The sequence below is a fragment of the Sphaeramia orbicularis genome, chromosome 4 (genome assembly GCF_902148855.1).
Source record: "Sphaeramia orbicularis chromosome 4, fSphaOr1.1, whole genome shotgun sequence".
Lineage (NCBI taxonomy): Eukaryota > Metazoa > Chordata > Actinopteri > Kurtiformes > Apogonidae > Sphaeramia > Sphaeramia orbicularis.
In genome coordinates, this window is record NC_043960.1 from 49,418,656 (window position 1) to 49,427,279 (window position 8,624).

Sequence of the window (8,624 nt, forward strand, 5' to 3'; positions counted from 1 at the left end):
AGCAGTATGACATATGATTCTATGATAAACAACATGATATATGATAATCAGTGTGATATATATGGTGCATAAAATATCAGAGATATAATAATCCTCAACTTTAATCTGAGATTTTATGAACACCTACATGATCAGTGAATTTAATATGAGAAAATACCTGATTTACATAAAAAAAAAGCAAAATACAGAGGATAATATTATAATGGTGATCAATCATTTTAGAAAGATTAAATAAAAATTAATTTAGGAACTGCCACTAAAGTAGTACTGGGCCTTTATGGGTTAATACACAGAGCTTTGTGTGTATACTTTATGTTTAAGTTTTTACTTGACTCAACGTATCACCCTGGTACTTGAAATATGGTGCTTGAATTTCAGTGATTCAAAATTGCTAATTTGATAAAAGCACAAGCCACTTCGCACTGCAGTTTGCAGGAGATTTTTTTTTTATTCAGTCACTCACTCAACAAGTGCATGTGTCCTCTGGCCTTACAACAACACTTGGGCACATGTTCAGTAATCTACAACAAACAACTATTTTAGAAGGGTAACCTTACCCTCACATGGAAGCAACAAACTGACTGGTGCTCTCCAACAGTACTTGCTACACAAGTTGCATATTACCCTTTCTACATGGATTCTAAGGTGTGATATAACATGTGTCTCTTCCACGTCTTTTGCATCAAGTTGTCATCTGCCTTTAGTGAAAACCCCCACGCTGGTCTTCCTCTGCAGCTCTGGCTTCATTTTCACATCTCCTGGACACTGTCAGATGACATCTGTGTTGCCTGTGGACATGTTGGTGTGACGATGTGGCTGCCCCTTCAGAGTTACCCAAAAGACGGGCTGGAGCCCAAGTCTGGATGAGCCTGGTCCATCTCATATGCTGGTTTATCTTGGGGAAGGCAAAAGCATCGGCGTTCAAATAAAGCATTGCAATTGTCAGTGGGCAGTAGTGCATCAATTTAAAATGAATTTATACGACAAACCATACTGTTGAAAAATAAACATGCTTTACTCATCCCCAGAGTGATAATTACTTTAAAATAGAGAATTTGGCACAGATATACCAACACAGAAGTCTTATAATTGAGATGGCATCATAGTGAGTGTCTGGTGTTGTGTCAGTTTGTCATCCTTTACTATCCACTACTAGTACTGGCTAATACACATAGACCATAGACATATAGATTAACTACAGACACTTATCACAGGGTCAAGTACAGTTTCTACACGTGACTTTAAGCTTATAAATAGACAAATATCACTTTCTGCACTTTACTCTGACACAAATGATTAATGAACTTAATAAACCACTCACTATTGCTGTTAACCAGTCTTTTACCTGTTTTAATTACCATTTTTAATCTCTAAAACACCCTTTGAACTGTGAGCTTAAAGCATTGTATTTGAATGTATTGATAACGTACCATTTAACAGTGATCTGATATCTATCCTTTAGTAACACAGTTCCTTGGTCTAGTTTGAACCAAATGAAATGTTAAAGGTAATAAACTATGGTATTAGCTTAGCAACTGAATTAGCATGGGTCCAGGTCTACACATGTAATAACACTTATAAACACTCATCTGTTTTACATGTCTTCGTCAGAGTGTGTGTCTTCTGTAACTCTTGACCAGCGTCCACCACATTAGCTCATAGCCGAACACAACTGTGCTTTAGCCTCACGAGTACCCTCAGAGGGTAGCTGAGAAGAAATACTACGGTTATATGTGTGTGTTCAATTACAACAGCTTACCTGCAAAACACAAGATGTGGTTACTAACCGGTGCGGATTGTTAACAGGTTCTCAGCTTTGTCTGTGGGGTCATTATTGTAGCAATATTATTTGTAAATGCGTGTGGAGAGTTGAGTGTCCGTATTTCAATCTGTCTGTGCGCAGTCGGATTTGCAAATGTGTAAATGAATCTGTAAATGCGTGATGAGATTTGTGTGTCTGTACAACAATCTGCAAATGTGTAAAACAACTTGTGTGTGTGTAATCAGATTTGAAAAGTCAAAGTATTTTCACTACAAGACCCAGAAATGAGTGAAAGATCTTTTTCACTGTTCATTTTAAAAGGGTCATAGAATCCACCTTGTGAAGAAGATGATTAATCTTCTTCTTCTTCTGCTTCTTCTTCAATTTTTAGTGGCAGTTGGTGAACCTTGCAAGCACAACTCACGTAAGCTCACGTCAGGTACAAGAACGAGCAAAGCCGAATGCAGCTGGAATGAGGGAGCCTGTGAGCCTGAGCCCAGGGCAGCCTGAGCCCTGGCACACGAACCCTGGTTTTAAAGACAAATCCCGCTGCGCATTTGTGGATCTGTCACGGCAGAAGTGTAGCAAAATTCACATGTGTAAAGAGAGCCAATCGAGAAGCCGCTTGACTTGTAACCAATGATTTGTCTGGGTCTTAAAAATTACTTAACGTTAGACATACGAACACGTATTTGGCTCAAATTTGAATCAGTTGTCAATCTCCCAGGCCTACACCCATTTATCATAAGAAATTGCCACTTCTTTCAGTAGCGCCCCCTACAAATTTACCTTAATGAAAATTGCATCAATTCGGACATACAAACACCGATTTGGCTCAAATTTGACTCAGTGGTAAATCTTGAAGGCCTACACCCATTCGAAGGAAGAAATTCTATTTTAGCTGCATAGCGCCCCCTACAGATTTACTTATACTAAAATTTCTTTAGTTTGGACATAAAACCAAAGATCTGCCTCAAATTTGAATCAGTTGTCAATCTCCCAGGCCTACACCCATTCATCAGAAGACATTGAAATTTGGTGCTAGAACGCCACCTGCTGAATGATGTACATACTTCTACTGGACGTGCCCGTGGCGAGGGCCTTTAGATACCGCTTGCGGCTTTAATTAGGCCCGAGCCGAGTAAAGCCGGCGCAGGGCCTATTGAGTCTGCAGTGGGCGCATGGGGACGAAATCGCCAGTGACGCGGTCGCCTTTCGCCACTGTCACCACTCTCACACATATTCACATTCAGGGCACTGAGACCTTTCCGAAGATGTACATGACGTGCACAAATCGCATATTTACACCTGCTCAGAATGAATGGGAGCCAATGGGACACGCGCACTCGGGGTCAGTCATGTGGGTGTAAGAGCACGACACGTAACATCTGACCCCACAAACATGTGGGGGACCTAGAGAGCTTTCAAATAAGGCAAAATATGTGGTTGCCACGGAAACGGCTGTATTGTTCTTGCTCAGATTATTATTATTTTTATTTTTAGGCCCGAGCCGAGTAAAGCCGGCGAAGGGCCTATTGAGTCTGCAGTAGGCGCATGGGGACGAAATCGTAAGTGATGCGGTTGCCTTTCACCACTGTCGCCACTCTCACACATATTCACATTCACGGCACTGAGACCTTTCCGACGATGTACATGACATGTGCACAAGTCACATATTTACACCTGCTCAGAATGAATGGGAGTCAATGGGACACGCCCACTCGGGGTCAGTCATGTGGGTGTAAGTGCACGACACGTGACATCTGACCCCACAGACATGTGGTGGACCTCGAGAGCTTTCACATAAGGCCAAATATGTGGTTGCCATAGAAACGGCTATATTGTTCTTGCTCAGATTCTTTTTTTTTTTTTTTTTTTTAATTTATTTTTAGGCCTGAGCCGAGTAAAGCCGGCGCAGGGCCTATTGAGTCTGCAGTGGGAACATGGGGACGAAATCGCCAGTGACGCGGTCGCCTTACGCCACTGTCGCCACTCTCACACATATTCACATTCACGGCACTGAGACCTTTCCGAAGATGTATATGACATGTGCACAAATCGCATATTTACACCTGCTCAGAATGAATGGGAGTCAATGGGACACGCCCACTCGGGGTCAGTCACGTGGGTGTAAGTGCACGACACGTGACATCTGACCCAACAGACATGTGGGGGACCTCGAGAGCTTTCAAATAAAGTCAAATACGTGGTTGCCACGGAAACGCCTATATTGCTCTTGCTCAGATTATTATTATTTTTATTTATTTATTTTTTTTTCTTAGGCCCGAGCCGAGTAAAGCCGGCGTAGGGCCTATTGTGTCTGCACTGGGCGCATGGGGACGAAATCGCCAGTGACGCGGTCGCCTTTCGCCACTGTCGCCACTCTCACACATATTCACATTCACGGCACTGAGACCTTTCCAAAGATGTATATGACATGTGCACTAACCGCATATTTACACCTGCTCTGAATGAATGGGAGTCAATGGAACACGCCCAGTCGCGGTCAGTCATGTGGGTGTAAGTGCACAACACGTGACATCTGACCCCACAGAAAAGTGGGGGAGATCGAGAGCTTTCAAATAACGCCAAATACGTGGTTGCCATAGAAACGGCTATATTGTTCTTGCTCAGATTATTATTATTTTTATTTAATTAGGCCCAAGCCGATTAAAGCCGGTGAAGGGCCTATTGAGTCTGCAGTGGGCGCATGGGGAAAAAATCACCAGTGACGCGGACGCCTTTCGCCACTGTCGCCACTCTCACACATATTCACATTCACGGTACTAAGACCTTTCTGAAGATGTACATGACATGTGCACAAATCGCATATTTACACCTGCTCAGAATGAATGGGAGTCAATAGGACACGTCCACTCGGGGTCAGTCACGTGGGTGTAAATGCACGACACATGTGGGGGACCTCGAGAGCTGTCCAATAGGGCCAAATACGTGGTTGCCACGGAAACAGCTATATTGTTCTTGCTCAGATTATTAGGCCCGAGCCGAGTAAAGCCGGCGCAGGGCCTATTAAGTCTGAAGTGGGCGCATGGGGACAAAATCGCCAGTGACGCGGTCGCCTTTCGCCACTGTCGCCACACTCACACATATTCACATTCACAGCACTGAGACCTTTCCGAAGATGTACATGACGTGCACAAATCGCATATTTACACCTGCTCAGAATAAATGGCAGTCAATGGGACACGCCCACTCGGGGTCAGTGACGTGGGTGTAAGTGCCCGACACGTGACATCCGACCCAAAAGACATGTGGGGGAGCTCGAGAGTTTTCAAATAAGGCCAAATATGTGGTTGCCATAGAAACGGCTATATTGTTCTTGCTCAGATTATTATTATTATTATTTTTTTATTTTTAGGCGCGAGCCGAGTAAAGCCGGCGCAGGGCCTATTGAGTCTGCAGTGGGCGCATGGGGACAAAATTGCCAGTGACGCGGTCGCCTTTCGCCACTGTCGCCACTCTCACACATATTCACATTCACGGCACTGAGACCTTTCCGAAGATGTATATGAAATGTGCACAAATCGCATATTTACACCTGCTCTGAATGAATGGGAGTCAATGGGACACGCCCAGTCGCGGTCAGTCATGCGTGTGTAAGTGCACGACACGTGACATCTGACCCCACAGACATGTGGGGGACCTCGAGAGCTTTCACATAAGGCCAAATATGTGGTTGCCATAGAAACGGCTATATTGTTCTTGCTCAGATTCTTATTATTAGGCCCGAGCCGAGTAAAGCCGGCGCAGGGCCTATTGAGTCTGCAGTGGGTGCATGGGGACGAAATCGCCAGTGACGCGATCGCCTTTCGCCACTGTCGCCACTCTCACACACATTCACATTCACGGCACTGAGACCTTTCCGACGATGTATATGACATGTGCACAAGTCACATATTTACACCTGCTCAGAATGAATGGGAGTGAATGGGACACGCCCACTCGGGGTCAGTCATGTGGGTGTAAGTGCACGACACGTGACATCTGACCCCACAGACATGTGGGGGAGCTCGAGAGCTTTAACATAAGGCCAAATATGTGGTTGCCATAGAAACGGCTATATTGTTCTTGCTCAGATTCTTATTATTAGGCCCGAGCCGAGTAAAGCCGGCGCAGGGCCTATTGAGTCTGCAGTGGGCGCATGGGGACGAAATCGCCAGTGACGCGGTCGCCTTTCGCCACTGTCGCCACTCTCACACATATTCACATTCACAGCACTGAGACCTTTCCGAAGATGTACATGACATGTGCACAAAACGCATATTTACACCTGCACAGAATGAATGGGAGTCAATGGGACACGCCCACTCGGGGTCAGTCACGTGGGTGTAAGTGCACGACACGTGACATCTGACCCAACAGACATGTGGGGGACCTCGAGAGCTTTCAAATAAAGTCAAATACGTGGTTGCCACGGAAACGCCTATATTGCTCTTGCTCAGATTATTATTATTTTTATTTTTATTTTTTTTTTTCTTAGGCCCGAGCCGAGTAAAGCCGGCGTAGGGCCTATTGTGTCTGCACTGGGCGCATGGGGACGAAATCGCCAGTGACGCGGTCGCCTTTCGCCACTGTCGCCACTCTCACACATATTCACATTCACGGCACTGAGACCTTTCCAAAGATGTATATGACATGTGCACTAACCGCATATTTACACCTGCTCTGAATGAATGGGAGTCAATGGAACACGCCCAGTCGCGGTCAGTCATGTGGGTGTAAGTGCACAACACGTGACATCTGACCCCACAGAAAAGTGGGGGAGATCGAGAGCTTTCAAATAACGCCAAATACGTGGTTGCCATAGAAACGGCTATATTGTTCTTGCTCAGATTATTATTATTTTTATTTAATTAGGCCCAAGCCGATTAAAGCCGGTGAAGGGCCTATTGAGTCTGCAGTGGGCGCATGGGGAAAAAATCACCAGTGACGCGGACGCCTTTCGCCACTGTCGCCACTCTCACACATATTCACATTCACGGTACTAAGACCTTTCTGAAGATGTACATAACATGTGCACAAATCGCATATTTACACCTGCTCAGAATGAATGGGAGTCAATGGGACACGTCCACTCGGGGTCAGTCACGTGGGTGTAAATGCACGACACATGTGGGGGACCACGAGAGCTGTCCAATAGGGCCAAATACGTGGTTGCCACGGAAACAGCTATATTGTTCTTGCTCAGATTATTAGGCCCGAGCCGAGTAAAGCCGGCGCAGGGCCTATTAAGTCTGAAGTGGGCGCATGGGGACAAAATCGCCAGTGACGCGGTCGCCTTTCGCCACTGTCGCCACACTCACACATATTCACATTCACAGCACTGAGACCTTTCCGAAGATGTACATGACATGTGCACAAATCGCATATTTACACCTGCTCAGAATAAATGGCAGTCAATGGGACACGCCCACTCGGGGTCAGTGACGTGGGTGTAAGTGCCCGACACGTGACATCCGACCCAAAAGACATGTGGGGGAGCTCGAGAGTTTTCAAATAAGGCCAAATATGTGGTTGCCATAGAAACGGCTATATTGTTCTTGCTCAGATTATTATTATTATTATTTTTTTATTTTTAGGCGCGAGCCGAGTAAAGCCGGCGCAGGGCCTATTGAGTCTGCAGTGGGCGCATGGGGACAAAATTGCCAGTGACGCGGTCGCCTTTCGCCACTGTCGCCACTCTCACACATATTCACATTCACGGCACTGAGACCTTTCCGAAGATGTATATGAAATGTGCACAAATCGCATATTTACACCTGCTCTGAATGAATGGGAGTCAATGGGACACGCCCAGTCGCGGTCAGTCATGCGTGTGTAAGTGCACGACACGTGACATCTGACCCCACAGACATGTGGGGGACCTCGAGAGCTTTCACATAAGGCCAAATATGTGGTTGCCATAGAAACGGCTATATTGTTCTTGCTCAGATTCTTATTATTAGGCCCAAGCCGAGTAAAGCCGGCGCAGGGCCTATTGAGTCTGCAGTGGGTGCATGGGGACGAAATCGCCAGTGACGCGATCGCCTTTCGCCACTGTCGCCACTCTCACACATATTCACATTCACAGCACTGAGACCTTTCCGAAGATGTACATGACATGTGCACAAAACGCATATTTACACCTGCACAGAATGAATGGGAGTCAATGGGACACGCCCACTCGCCGTCAGTCACGTGGGTGTAAGTGCATGACACGTGACATCTGACCCCACAGACATGTGGGGGACCTCGAGAGCTTTGACATAAGGCCAAATACGTGGTTGCCATAGAAACGGCTATATTGTTCTTGCTCAGATTCTTATTATTTTTCTTTATTTAGGCCCGAGCCGAGTAAAGCCGGCGCAGGGCCTATTGAGTCTGCAGTGGGCGCATGGGGACGAAATCGCCAGTGACGCGGTCGCCTTTCGCCACTGTCGCCACTCTCACACATCTTCACATTCACGGCACTGAGACCTTTCCAACGATGTACATGACATGTGCACAACTCGCATATTTACACCTGCTCAGAATGAATGGGAGTCAATGGGACACGCCCAGTCGCGGTCAGTCATGTGTGTGTAAGTGCACGACACGTGACATCTGACCCCACAGACATGTGGGGGAGCTCGAGAGCCAAATACGTGGTTGCCATAGAAACGGCTATATTGTTCTTGCTCAGATTCTTATTATTTTTCTTTCTTTCTTTCTTTCTTTTTTTATTTATTTTTCTTCTCCTGCTCTTTGAGCTCAATTTTGACCCCCTGAACAGTTATGAAAACTCACCAAATGTTGCCGAAAATTCAGGAGTGCGAGAAATTGAATTTACATATAAGTTTCGTAGATGTCGGTAAAGAAATGT